Source organism: Abramis brama, assembly GCF_963993115.1.
Source record: "Abramis brama genome assembly, chromosome: 2".
Taxonomy (NCBI): Eukaryota; Metazoa; Chordata; class Actinopteri; order Cypriniformes; family Leuciscidae; genus Abramis; species Abramis brama.
Window position 1 is genome coordinate 42,036,009 of NC_139964.1, and position 15,768 is coordinate 42,051,776.

The window sequence follows — 15,768 nt, forward strand, 5'->3', positions numbered from 1 at the left end:
AATAATTATTTATTTTCTGAAAAAAAAAAAAAAAAAACAGCAGAAAAAGCTTTTAAATGTTTTACGTTCAATTAATGCATTGCATATTTTCATCCATTATTTAAATAAAAAAAATGTTTTTTCCCTCTCCTTTTTTTTTTCCTTATAACCTTTTATTTCTCAGGGATCTGTAGGCCATTTGATTAAAACTTGTTTTCATTCTAATTGTCTTTTGCTTGGCACCTTCCCTCCCACTCAGAAACACATGTACACACAAGAATCACCACACTTGACATCTGAATAGGCCAAGCACATAATTCTAAAAAGAGACCCTTAATGGCATGCCACTGTTACTTCATGTTAAGGGCACTAATGGGTGCCCTCGAAATTGTCTCATTATTTACCTCTGGACCCAATCTGTCCCACTACCCTTTCACTAAAGTCATCATTGTGAAGAAAGAATCAAAAAGACACCACTTTGGGTGCAAGAGACATGCTGTTAAGGAACAGAGGGTATAGTTCAAGGTTGCATTTTAGACTCTAATAGGGTTATTTGACTGCCTTTATGGAAAATGCTGAGGTTACTTCCATGTTAATTGATACAATTTATCTGCTCATTCAAAGTTGAATGTGGAGGTGCCTATATTTCCATTGGGTTAAGGGTAATTCACTCAAATGACATACAGGCTTGATGGCATTTTTGCGGAAATCTCCGAGTGGATGAAAGCTAGATTCTAATCAAAATTGGCATTTGGATTGCTAAAGGAGGGCAGTCCCTTCTAATTAAATGGTGATTTGTCTTTAGGCTTTGTTTGACAAAATCACTCCTTATTTGAAGAGACACTACATCAAAGTGACAACATACAGCAAAAGATATTTCCTCAAAGACGTTTAAATAAACCAAATTGCTCCGATCAGCTTACAGTACACATGACAACCTCTTTTAACAGGCTTGTCAATGTGTACAAAATCACAAACAGGTTGACAAATTAGCTGACTGTCTTAAACCCATTAGCAAGACCCAGAAAAGCCTCAATGGTCTCAATTCTGTTCCTTTGCCCGGTCTTGGATTTCCGAGCCTGGCCTCTGGCAAAGGCACTTTCCTCGTAGACCCGCTTAGGGGCTGGTCCCAGACAGCTCTGGACAAATAGGATGAGAAGCATAGGAAGCAAAACTAGCCACTGTAGCTTTTTGATAGAGGGACAGATCCAGTTGGTCATGCCTACACAGAAGGGGCTTGATGTGGTAGAGGGATTACAAAGCCCTGAACAGCATGGGTAGTGTAGCTCAACTGGATAATCCAAGGCAATGGTCACATACATAATGTCATAATGACAGTGAGAAAAGAATAAAAAAAAAATCAAAAGAATTAATCTTACTGTACACCTTTATAGAAATATTCTGCTAGAAAGAATAGGAAAATACAGTATGTCAGCATGCAGATTATAAAGAATCCTTCCTCACTACAATCATCATGATCCTACAGCTAGCCCTCATTCAGTTTCATGATTCCAGTGAATTTGCCAACGAAATGGAATGATGCTGGCAATATGATGAGGCACACCTGGTGCACACTGCACCTTGTCCACTATTGTGTCTCTCCTATTTTTCAACCTGATTTCACAACAATCTATTCATGTGTTACTCAAGACCACCTCTAAGCCTGAGTCTTTGAACAGACATCATATTGCCTGGATAAGTAAGGACGCTATCACTAGACTGAATGAATACTGAAAAGGACCACAAAGGAGATACATCATGAAAATTTTATTTTCTTTGAACATCTGAAATTAAGTTTGATGAACAGTTATTTTAACAAATCAAAATATTCTACCTAGCATAAAAATACAATTTATTTTTGTATATATAAAAAAGGAAAAATTAAAAGGCTGGAAGGCCTTTGTTAATTAAAAAAAAAAATAGTTTAGGGTCCAATTCTCACTATTAACTAGCTATTAACTATGACCTTTGTGTCAATAAACTCCTAATTACTGATTATAAGGTAGTTGATAAGTTTAGGTATTGGGTAGGATTAAGGGATGTAGAATATGATCATGCAGAATAAGGCATTAATATGTGCTTTATAAGCACTAATATGTAGTCAATATCCTAGTAATATGCATGTTAATAAGCAACTTTAAATATAGTGAAATATAAATGGCGAGAATTGCACCCTAAACTAAAGTGTTACCGTCTACAACATTAATTCCTTAATGACTATATATAAATCAATCAATTCCATTTATTTTTTCAATTGATTTGTGGTATCTGTCAGGAGTTAGTAAGCAGCAATAAAGCTACGGGACAGGAGTAGTGAACTAGTCATCCATCTAGTTTACTCGTAACTTCTGTTCTCCATATGCTAAGTCATTACACAACAGTTCAGACTTCCTTTCAAAACAGTAGTCCATAACACAATTCTCTTATAAACCCACCATAATTGTTTTAATCTAAAGTATTATATTAATATCCTAGTATTTGTATTAATGACAGCAGATTCAATATTTTTTTTTTTACATTTACATTCTGTCTTCTAATTTAAATAGTAATAAACTAATTTGTTCAAACAAGTATGTCAAATTATTTTATCTAAAACACAGTTAATTGTGACTAGATTAAAGTGTGACCCTGTATACTAAAATATACAGTATATTTTCCCAAATAGTTCTTACACAGTAATAGGACAGAACAGAATGTCACTTTATCCATTAATGTGATTAAAGAAGGAATTTACAAAGGAAACAGGGAGAAAAATGAATCATGGTGGTGATTAATTGATTTCAAAAAGGATGTCCAAGTCTTCATTTTATTTGAGGAAACATTTTAAAATTACATTTGTAGTGAACTGAGAAATAAAACAGTATGTCACAGCATGGTGCGCAATAATAAGAGCCGTGATTCAAAGGCATTCAATGGAAAACTGCAATAAAAATGCTGACAATAAGAATGGGACAGTCGACTGGCATGTCAATTCTGCACTTTTTTGTTGATCTCCAAAAATGTTTTCATTGAACTTGTATCTTCTGCAATGTGTTTTGCTGCAGACATCACAGATATAAGAAAGTCAGGAGCTTTTCAAAGGGCCAGAAATACTGAATATTACATAAAGGTCAACAAGCGCATCAAGCACCTGTTCACTGAAGGAGCCCTACTGGCAGTCCCTGACTTGGTGCCCTACATGAGATAAAACCAGGTTGGGGAAAGGAAAATAACATAATAATTAATGACTTAGTAGTTTATATATATATCAGTGGCCGTGCATTTCACACCTAGGCCTGCAGTGGTGTCCTACCTAAATGAATAACTTTTAATAGTGTAGCAGCGCACAGACTATGCATAGACTTTCTATGTTGTGAAACTGCTGTTTTTATTTTGCACCGGCAGTTATAGGGTTAATGCGGTGAGTTCGGAAAGGCCGGGTAGAGAGAAACGAGCGAGTGAATTCGGCTTGTGCGTTAGTGGTTGCATTCCGATTATAAGTTCAGAAACGGAGCCTCCCTTGTCTTGTCCTTCAAGTGTTACAATAGTCCCTTGTCAGACATTACAATAGTAGGGTGAGACCGGGGATGGTTGTAACACTTTTTGCTTCAGCACCTATAACTCGTTGAATTTTTTAGCTTGAGTTCTCAAATTTTTATACAAAGTACCCACATTTGTTTACTACAAATGGAACCAATTCAGCCCTCTACAAGAATATCAAAGACCCTGTGAGTTGATGTCAAATACATGGTGTTCCTTTGTTTCAACCTACCCCACTATCGGGATAGGTTGTAACACATGCTGAGGTAAGTTGTAACAATACACAAAAGAAGTAAAAATGGATGCCATACCATATGATATTGTTCAAAAACAGATTTGTTCAAATAAAAGAACAATGTCCTTGTCTCTCAATAACAGACTATGTCTGTTTGACTCGCATATGTGTGTGTGTGTGTGTGTGTGTGTGTGTGTATAAATGTGTCTACTAGAAAAAACATACTTAACAGTACACTTAATAGTAACACTAGGCTACTACAATGTACCTAATTAAATACCATCTTTGTACATCTTTAGGTCTAACAACAACAACAAAAAACATGTCTGTGTGTGTAAATTAATCTACTAAACAAACGTACTTAACGGTATACTTAATAAACACTACTACAATGTACCAGATTAAAGGGGTGGTATACTGCCCTTTTCACAAGATGTAAAATAAGTATTTTATGTCCCCAGAGTGTGTATGTGAAGTTTTAGCTCAAAATACCCCACAGATATTTTTATATAGCATGTTAAAATTTTTGAGGGTGAGCAAAACCGTACCGTTTTTGTGTGTGTCCCTTTAAATGCAAATGAGCTGCTGCTCATAGCACAGAAGGCGTTGCTACAACAGCTTGCACTCACACAGACATGCACTGACAATTTCAAAAACTTTTAGCCTTTTATGTTCAAACCGGAGTCAGACAATGATGGAGAGACTCAAGAAGAAGTGCAACATGTAGAATCCAACAGGACATTTCTGAATGCTTAGTTGATGAATTTATGTAGCTTATGTGTAGTTATCTTCTAGTCATTGATTAGCATATTCTGTCTTGATAATCTATAAATCGTGTTCCGGAGGCGGGGTTTATGCAAATGTTAGGGAGGAATGTCGTATAGTCCCTACCAGCCGCTTGTTGTAGTCCTAAAAAAGCAATTTCTTTAAAAGAAAATATCTCCCTTTGCTCTGAACTTTAAGCATTGTAACTTTGCAGATCTTGTTTATGCTCAAACAGCAACATGACACAATAACTAAAGTTAGAAAAGTTCAATCATAATCAACCAAAAAAGAATATCTTTGTACATCTTTAAGTCTAACAAAAAATAACATGTCAGTGTGCGTGTGTGTCTATGTGTGAATATTCTTAATCAGAGTCACAGTTCTGACAGATGAATGATGCTGGTAACCATAGAGTGTAGGCTTGATGGGCCCAGAAACTGAATAGGGCACATTTCACACAAACCTTCTTTGGCTTTGAGTTGTTAAATTGCTCCATGCAAACCACTTCATATAAAACACTGGCAGGGACACCTCTGTCTTTATTTATTCCATGCCCTAGTTATTCTTTAAAAACATTAAAATCAAGATACTTTGTTATATTCTTAGTAAGGGGATGGTTGTAACACTTTTTAAATAAGTGTTACAACCCACCCCACCCCTGTCAGCCAATGTTTAGCTAGCTGTATTATCATAGTGGTTTGAAATTAGCAGGGGGGAAATGCATCACATATTGCCTAATAAACTACTGTTTAATCTAATATAAGTCATACAGTTTTATCTGCAATAGTACAGATACTAACAAAATATAGTCTTGGTCAAAAGTTTTACTTTTTGACCTCAAAATCAGTTTTTTCTCTATATATTCTGCATGTGCTTGTTTCCAGCCTTGACAATCACCATGATGGATCAGGGAGGAAGTAGGAAAATACTGAAGTGATCACATGACTCATATCTTATCCCTTATTGGTGGAATTGATGGTGGTACAACTCTCCCCATGTTACAACCATCCCCGTTCTCCCTACTATGAATGTTTGAAGAAAATAATAATAATAATAATAAAAAATCATCGATCATACATTTCCAAGAAAAATTAAGAAAATCTTATTCGCCACGGGAAAAACGGGGGCAAAAAAAAGCATTATACTCACCAAACCTACTGATTATTTTTTTCCTCAAAAAGACTCTGTTGTACAGGTTATCTGTGCGTTTCAATCCCAACAACATTTTATATCGCCATCGAGGCTAATGCTGAAAGTCGAGTCTGTCCCGTCGTATTTCTGGCATAAGTTTTAATTCGCTTTAGGGCTGAGAGTGTCTGCTCGACAGAAGCAGTGGACACAGGGACAGTCACCGCAAAACATGACGATGTGTACAGCTGCCCCATTCTCTCACACAGATTTTTGAAGGAAATCAATTAACTCAGCGGGACTTTTGCCTTCAAAATCAGTCACGGCATACATTACAGTCAGTCAGTTCTGTTATTACCCGGACAGATCGAATAGAGTTCCGTGACTCTGCGTTAAGCTGGATGGCTGAATAAGGGATTTTTTTCCGGTACGTTTTAACCTAGGGTCAAGGAGGGAAAGAAACATTAATTTGTGGGTTGAAAAACTATTAAATCTACAGGAATATATTTTAGTTTATGCAGTTCGCTACAGATGCGGTTAGCTAGCTCAGCCTCTCACTACCAGTAATAGCACGCTCTGACCATCCAATCAAAGGACGTGAAAATGCCGACGTTATTGTACGCCTGCTAGATGGCCCCAATGCAGTCAAATCGAAATCTGATTGGCTGTTTAAATCTGACTGATTATCTGATTGGTTAAAGCAACAGTTTCATTGCCATTCATTTTAAGCTACAGGCACCCACACTATTGATTCTGAAGGCCTCAAGGCAGATTTCTTTGGCCATGAAATATAATTGGATAAAAGCTCTAACATAAACATACACTACCGGAAGCAGCACAACCAAGAGAAAAGCTATGACATTAATAGAATATGTATATATATGTAATAAGAGAATGTATATGTATATGTATATGTATATGTATATGTATATATATATATATATATATATATATATATATATATATATATATATATATATATATATATATATATATACAGTATAGAGAGAGAGAGAGAGAGAGAGAGAGAGAGAGACACAGAGAGAGAGAGAGAGAGATGTATAGAGCTCATTCTAAAGCTTAATGTGACATTATTTTCTTTATTTTATTTTTCCCCTTTACAAAGTATTACATTAATACTTGCCACATGTTCTGGACAGTTTTGTATTAGTGTTTGGATAGACACTACGTAACATTCAACAAGGATTGATGCAGTTCCCGGTATATTGTTCAAAGTAAGACCCTCACTAATCCTTTGCTGTATTAAATGGTGAAGCCAGCGAGAACTGCACGCTGAAATGTAGGTCACCTCTACTATGGAGAGATCAGAAGGCTGAGCGACAGTAATAAAAAGATCTTGCCAGACTCACAGCAAGCTGCTGTCGCTAAAACACTTCCAAATGTATTCCAAACACACCTCAGCAGGACGTATGGAAGGAAAGGAAGCTCACGCTGATGTCACCACTGCGATGTAAGCAGAACAATTATACACTATAGCAACAATTCCCAAATATGTCTGCAATGACAGTTATGACTTATAGGGGGGCAGTAAAGTAAACAGGGAACCTAAGAGCATGAGAACGTAGTTACTTGATAAGAGCAATAAAAAAAATAAAAATAAAAAATCTTAGGATAGAAGTGCTTGTTTATTTGGTGGAATACAAAGCAGACGTTAAAGAGATAGTCCACCCAAAAATTAAAATTCTGTCATCATTTATTCACCCTCATGTCGTTCCAAACCTGTGCATGCATTCCTTTTGCTGCATAACACAAAAGAAAATATTTTGAAGAATTTTGGTAACCGAACAGTTTCAGTTCCTATTGACTTCCATTCTTAATTTTTTATTTTTTTGTCCATACAATTGAAGTCAATGGGATCCAAAACTGTTTTGTTAACATTCTTCAAAATATATTATTTTACATTCTACAGAAGATCATCTCCTTGTTCCACGAAAGAGTGAAGATCATACAGGATTGAATTAAATTATGACAGAATTTTCTTTTTTTGGATGAATGATTCCTAATACACCAAAGCAGAGCCGAACAGCCCTATACGCACACAACGCAAGTTATGTCAAAGCGCGTCAATCAAACTTTAAAACATCGATAAGAAAATTAAGCGAAAATATCCTTCTGGTCATGAAAGAGAGATAAAAAAATACAATAAGAGTGGATTGCGGGAACAGCAATCAGATAGACTTGTGTTCTCTCCTCTCCAAGTTTGATGTCAGCAAAGAACAGTACATTTAAGTAGATGTGCATCTCTCTCTAGTCTGTCTGTCTGTCTATCTAACCCAGCTGGGCATTGTCTTGCTTGCTAATGCTGGCCACTTCCAAGGCTGTGTTCTGTGACTTTGTGCCTGACAAAAAAAAAGTGAGAGTGAAATACAACTATTTATTACATTTGATAAATGACAAAGTGCAACGGTGTTTGTTTATAAACTGCAGCTCGGAAAAGATAACCGCGCATTGCGCGTTAACATGCATTCATATGAAATTTTTGCTTTCCAGCAGAAACATCTGTGGGGACCAATACAAGATGGCACTCCTCATTATAGGCACACATACTTTTAAAACAAGACAATGATAATCTAGTCTCCAAGTCAGTTTAGTTACAACTCTGCAATAAAGCAAGATGGAAAGCAATGTATTGACATCGACTATTGATTTAAAGGCTATATTGCATTTAAAATGTTGATTGGCTGGACATACTGGTCAATATGGATGCACATCCCTCAGTAAATAATAACCATCAAGTATCAAATATTTTATCATCTACAACACAGTGACATGCTATGGCAAGCCATTTTAGCTTTTATTCATTCACAGGATGCATTTTTGATCTCAATAATTAAATTTGTAATATTTATAATGTGAATTATTGATATTAAGAATGTACTTTTTCTAGAAACAGTGTCTATTTCTGATATCAGGAATTACATTTTCATTACTAGTTAAAGGAGGGAAGATTGTAGTGGGAGCACTGGGGTGTCAGGTGTGACTGTGTGGCAATGGAAAATGGTTTACATGGCTCATGGGTCAGGTAGGAGGTCCCCTTAACATAATTTTGCTTAGGGCCCCAGGGAGGTCAGGATCAGCTCTGCACCAAAGTTAACAAAGGATTAAACTATTGTGTGAAAAATAAACAACAACAGCTTTGGCTCAAGCAATCAGCCAAAACTAAAACCTCAGGAATTTAATGTAACACAGTCACATAATCTTTTATGTACCTTTTATACTGGCCTGTAAGAGGATGGAGGATATAAGCAACCATAAACTATACAGATAAAACTCAGGGGAGGAGGAGGAGAAAGGATAAGAATATTAGTAATCTCGAGGCTGAATCAAAAGTTACACATTCTATGTGAATGCATTGGATAATATTTGTTTTCTGTTATAGGATGTTACTGCCATACTTGGAAACAAAAGGGACTGTACATAATCTCTGTTTATATTTATTTATTTATTTATTTATTTTTAATAAATATGTATTTCTGTACACATACAGGTATATCGAAAACCAGCTATTGCTTTTGTTCATTAGATTTTTAATGACTTTGGGAGCTGAAGCATGAATCGAAAACACCTTTTAACTAAATCTTAAAAACCTGACAGCTCAGAACTTTGTACACATTTATTGAAAGGTTTCTGCAATATGTAATAGCTCTGTTTACTTTGTGGCTTGCCAATGACCTGTGACCTTTATGACTATGAGTTTCATAAACATAGCTTTAATCAAGACACAATCATGCTAGAACTTGAAGGCTTTCTATCTTAACTACATCATATTCAAGAGAAAAACTGTGAGAAAAATAATGTATATTGATTTCATTTCTCTGTGATGACACCCTCTAACATAATGACTGAATAATAACAGCCACAATCATCAAAACTTGTCTTTAATGTCAAATCCTCATTTTGTCTTCAATACGTATATTCAGCAGCAGTCATTAACTAATGTTTTTTTAATCAAAATATGCAAAAGAGGGGAGAGAATGGAAGGATAAAGGAAAAGAAAGCCCGTATTCTGACAGGCTGATGGTAATAATTGTGTCTAATTGTGCTCACTGTCAGGAGTCCCTTTGGCTCTCAGATGAAATGTAAATTTTCTAAGATGGAGAAGTGAGAGGAGCGTTCTGGGTTAGCTCAATTGAGGTCAGGTCACGCACATACACAATACCAAGAAGTTTATTCAAGGATTTATTGGTTACTGTCTTTGTTTCAGGTGCCGGTTATAATGATCACCATTAGGGCTGATGGAACATTAACCTCGGTCCATCAACTTCTATCAGTACATTCACACTAGACCTCAATCTCCAATTGAGATTATATTTATTGGGATAATTATTACAAAAAGTGTTCTCAGTGAAATAAGAGTGACCAATGCTTGTTTGACTATACTGTGGAACACAAAAGGTGAATAAAAAATATATATATTTGGATACTTTTTTCAGTGTGATGAAAGTGAATGTAGTTATTTTCAGCTATGACTGTTTTGTGAATGAATAGTGCTTTTGAGTCAGATGAATCAATGAATCAGTTGATCCAGTTCACAAAAACGGTCTGACTAATTAGTTCACAAAATAGAATGTTACGGTTCTCAAGTTCAATTAATTGACTCAATGATACGGTCACAGTGATTACAAACCCAGATTCTGAGTGAATAAAGACTTACAGTAAAAGAATAGTTTTAAAAATTAATCAAAAATGAAAATTATCTCTTCATTTATTCACACTTCCATTCAGAACCAGTCTTTTTTTTTTTTTTTGCATAATATAAAATATATTTGTACTCATTTTGAACAAATAACTAATCAAAATAACTAAATAATGACAGAATATTCATTTTGGGGTGAATAATCCCTTTAACTCTTTCCCTGCCTGATTTTTTTTTTTCTTTTTTTTCTTTTAAGTTGCCAGCCAGCGCCAGCATTTTTGGTCATTTTCAAAAGACTTTCTTGGCCCCCAGAATATTTTGTTGTATGAATGTCTGAACAAGCAATATGTCAAAAGAATGAACAGAACGTCTGCTTTTAAACAACAATAAACTTCTAACTTCATGGATTATTTTTATCAACATTTAAATGTGGGTAATTTCATTAAAAAAGCTATATTTTGAACAAAATCACTTTTTTTTGTCATATAGATTACATCCGGATGGGATTCAGAACGATGATCAAAGGGGGGGGGGGGGGGGGGGGGGGGGGGGGGGGGGGGGGGGGATGTCATGCAAAGCTATTGTATGGCTTCAGAAGACTTTATTAAACTTTTATGGTACTTTTGTGTCTTTTTTTACTCTTGAAAAAGTTCCAGTCCCGATTTAGTGTAATCGCATGGACAATAACAACACCCAGCACTTTACCCAAATGTATCATTTTGTGTTAAGGTCCTTGCACACTGAGTCCGGAATTTTTGTCCGAAATTTTCACACGTTAAAAAATAAATACGACCTCACGTTGTGTCAATCACCTTTGCACACTGCCTCCGAAACTTTCGTCAGTCATAAAACAATTCGGATCGGGTTCGATTATCTGCATTTTTCACATCCGTAGCAAGCACTTTGAGAGGTGCTTTGACAATTCAGAGCCACAGAATGACGAATACGAAAAAACGCATACGAAAATTTGTGCAAGTACATTTAGAAAGAAATCCCACCACATGACTATAAATGATTGTATTATTTCCTTTTTTTTTGCTGAACTACACCTATAATTGGAAAAAAGACTATGAAAACTACCAAACTATTAAAGGGGTGGTTGATTATGATTTCACTTTTCTAACTTTAGTTAGTGTGTAATGTTGCTGTTTGAGCATAAACAACATCTGCAAAGTTACAATGCTCAAAGATCAAAGCAAAGGGAGATATTTGCTTTTAAATAAATCGCTTTTTAAAAGGCTACAACAAGCGGCTGGTAGGGACTATATGACATTCTTCCCAGGTTAGTGACATCACTAACCCTAAAATTTACATAAACCTACCCCTGGGAACGCGATTTATAGATTATCAAGACAGAATATGCTAATCAATGACTAGAAGATAACTATACATAAGCTACACAAATTCATCAACTAACCATTCAGAAATGTCCTGTTGCTTCTACATGTTGTCACCTCTTCTTGAGTCTCTGTCACGGTTCATAGATCCAATGTCTCTCTCTAGTCTCGTGCTTTGTTGTTTACATGTGTGTGAGTGTGTGAGTGGGTGTGTCCGGATCGTTACAGTTGATCAGTATCCAGCTGCAATCACTCATCATCACCAGCTGCCACTCATCTCATCTCCTATAAATGCTCACCACTTTCTCATCTCCTTTGTCAGATCGTTGCATGAAGTCTCTGTGTTGTCTGATCCTGTTCCCGTGCCTCGTGTCCCGTCTTGAGTTCCTGTGTTCCGGTTTCGCGTCTTGTTGGATTACGTTTCATGTCTGGATCACGTCATCACTCATCAGAGCACGCAGCACTTCATCCATCACTCCGTGTCTGACCATCAAAGTCCCTGCGCCACCGCCTGCATCACCCGGATTATTCATCATCATCATCATCATCATCATTATTGACTATAAATAAAGAGCTTTTACTTGCATATTGTGTCCTCGTTTCTGACGTAACAGAACGATCTGACCAAAGATGGATACAGCAAGTACATCAGCGCCGACCATGGAGGACTGTTTGAGTAACAGTATGGCTCGTCTGGACATTCAAGAGAAGAATTTAAACGATACTGGTCGCGCTGTTCAGGCGTTAGTGGCGCAGGTGTCCGAGCTCACCCGGCAGATCCAACAGCTACGAGCTCCCACTGCGCCGCCCACACCGGCCGCTCCCCCCACACCATCGGAGAGCCCATCCCAGTCGGAGCCACGCCTACCAGCCCCAGAGCCCTATTCAGGTGATCCAAAATTTTGCAGAGCTTTTCTAACCCGGTGTTCCATGCATTTTTCTCTCCAACCCAAGACTTTCCAGACCGAGCGATCCAAGGTCGCCTTCGTACTCACCCTCCTGACTGGGAAAGCGGCGTTATGGGGAACGGCAGTGTGGGAGAATGAAGATCCGTGCTGCGCCTCGTTCCAGGAGCTCTCCGCTGTGATGAAAAGAGTTTTCGACCGGGCGGTCGGCGGAAGAGAAGCTGCAAGAATGCTGGCTGATTTACGTCAAGGAGAGAGATCAGTGTCAGACTTTTCGATCGAGTTCCGGACCCTAGCAGCGGAGAGCAAATGGAACGAGGAGGCGCAGTGGGACATGTTCCTGCATGGGCTGGCTGACCGCGTCCAGAGAGAGATCTATGCTTTGGACCTGCCTCAATCTCTTAATGAACTCATCGCTTTAGCCCTCAGAGTTGATGCTCGACTATCCCGAGTTGGAGGTCACGCCACGAGTAGACGCCCTCTGGCAGGAGCCGAGGGTCCACGATTTGGAGGCGGGGACGCGGTCAGCCCCGTCGACGATCACGAGCCCATGCAGGTGGGTCGAGCTCAGCTTTCCCGGGAGGAGAGGGAAAGGCGGCGGTCCCAGGGCCTTTGCCTATACTGTGGAGGAGCCGGACACTATGCTTACAACTGTCCGGTAAAAGGCCAAGCCCGATAGTAAGTATGAGGCTACTATCGGGTGGGATCTCCACCGAGAAGACCTCATCAACATCTACCCTCCTTCCGGTAAGACTGAGATGGTCAACACTCACTCACGACTGTCAAGCACTCTTGGACTCCGGGGCAGAAGGTAATTTCATGGATCACTCATTCGCACGTCAATTCAAGATTCCCCTCAAACCCCTCACACATCAGATTGCTGTACACGCACTTAATGGACAAGAACTTCCCACCATCACTTTTGCCACAGAAGACATCACCCTCATCACATCAGGCAACCACACCGAGATCATCTCTTTCTATATCCTGGACACTCCCCTTGCACCCATTGTCCTTGGTCACCCTTGGCTCACCCGTCACAACCCTAAAGTGGACTGGCAGCTCAAGTCTGTGTCTTCGTGGAGTAATCAGTGTCATAAGTCTTGTCTATTGTCTGCCTGTCCGTCTGTTTCTGTCCCTGTGTTGCAGGAGGAGGCAGTGGATCTGTCTAACGTGCCCGCGGAGTACCTGGACCTGAAGGAGGTGTTCAGTAAGTCTCGGGCTGCTTCTCTCCCTCCGCATCGTCCCTATGACTGTGCCATAGACTTATTACCAGGTACGGCTCCGCCCAAGGGCAAGTTATATTCACTCTCGACACCAGAGAGGGAGGCTATGGAGAAATATATTTCTGATTCTCTAGCAACGGGGTTCATCCGCCCTTCCTCTTCTCCAGCGGGGGCGGGGTTCTTTTTTGTGGGGAAGAAGGATGGATCTCTGCGACCTTGTATTGACTACCGGGGGTTGAACAACATCACGGTAAAGAATACTTATCCTTTGCCGTTGATGTCTTCAGCCTTCGAGAGGTTGCAGGGAGCGTCCATCTTCACAAAATTGGATTTACGTAATGCTTATCATTTGGTCCGCATCAGGGAGGGGGATGAGTGGAAGACCGCGTTTAACACCCCCAGGGGACACTTTGAATACTTGGTTATGCCTTTCGGGCTTTCCAACAGTCCAGCGGTCTTCCAGGCACTCGTCAATGATGTGCTGCGAGATATGATAGATCAGTTCATTTATGTCTACCTGGACGACATACTGATTTTTTCTTCTTCTCTCCAGGAACACGTGCAGCACGTCCGACGAGTGCTTCAGAGGTTGCTAGAGAATGGGCTTTTTGTCAAGGTGGAGAAATGCGATTTTCATGCACAGTCTGTTCCATTCCTAGGGTACATCGTGTCGGTTGAGGGAATGTGCATGGATCCTGAGAAGATCAAGGCTGTGGTAGAGTGGCCAAGTCCAGAGTCTCGTAAGGCCCTACTGAGATTTCTGGGGTTCGCCAATTTCTACCAGCGTTTTATTCGCAACTTCAGCCAACTAGCCGCACCTCTGACCGCCTTGACCTCCCCCAGAACGACGTTCAGGTGGTCAGACGCAGCCGAGGCTGCGTTTGCAAAACTGAAGGGTTGCTTCGTTTCAGCCCACATTCTGACAACCCCTGATCCATCACGTCAGTTCGTGGTGGAGGTCGATGTGTCAGAGGTGGGGGTAGGAGCAGTGTTATCCCAGCGCTCTCTCTCAGACGACAAGATGCATCCTTGCGCGTTTTTGTCTCATCGTCTATCTCCTGCCGAACGCAATTATGACATTGGGAACAGAGAGTTGTTGGCAGTCAAGTTAGCATTGGAAGAGTGGCGGCACTGGTTAGAAGGGTCGGGGGTACCTTTTATCGTTTGGACCGATCACAAGAGCTTAGAATACATTCAGACTGCTAAAAGATTGAACTCCAGGCAGGCTCGGTGGGCACTTTTTTTCGGTCGTTTTGATTTTACTCTCTCATACCGCCCGGGTTCTAAAAACATCAAACCCGATTCTTTATCGCGCATTTTTGATCGTTCCGAACGCCCGTCTACTCCCGAGTGCATTTTACCGGAGACTCTATTCATCTCCACACTCGTATGGGAGGTCGAATCGAAGGTCAAGAAGGCCTTAGAAGGGGTAACGCCCCCGGTCGGTTGCCCACCGAATCGTTTATTTGTGCCTGAGGGTCTGAGGTCCAGCGTCATTCATTGGGGGCATTCTTCTAATGTGGCTTGTCATCCAGGAGTCAGTCGCACTAGATTTTTAGTCAAGCAACGATTCTGGTGGCCTCTCATGGCTCGTGACATTCACAATTTTGTTTTGGCTTGCTCAGTTTGTGCCACTGGTAAGACTTCCAATCGACCCCCAGATGGGTTACTCCAACCACTGCCGGTCCCTTCGAGACCCTGGTCCCATATCGCTCTAGATTTTGTTACCGCCCTCCCACCCTCTCAGGGTCACACGGTAGTTCTGACCGTGGTGGACCGGTTCTCGAAGGCGGCCCATTTCATTCACTTGCCCAAATTACCCTCAGCCAAGGAGACAGCGGTGATTGTCGTTGACCACGTCTTTCGGTTACATGGCCTCCCGACAGACGTGGTTTCTGACAGGGGACCCCAGTTTGTGTCAAATTTTGGCGAGAATTTTGTAAGCTTCTGGGGGCGACTGTCAGTCTGTCCTCAGGGTTCCACCCCCAGAGCAATGGCCAAACTGAGAGAGCCAACC

At 39.8% G+C, this 15,768-nt stretch overlaps 1 protein-coding gene across 2 annotated transcripts in view; it reads right to left on the reverse strand.

Moving 5' to 3' along the window:
- nlgn4xa (neuroligin 4 X-linked a) overlaps positions 1 to 15,768 on the reverse strand; it is a 124,192-nt gene that overhangs the window by 14,951 nt on the left and 93,473 nt on the right. The window lies entirely within an intron of this gene.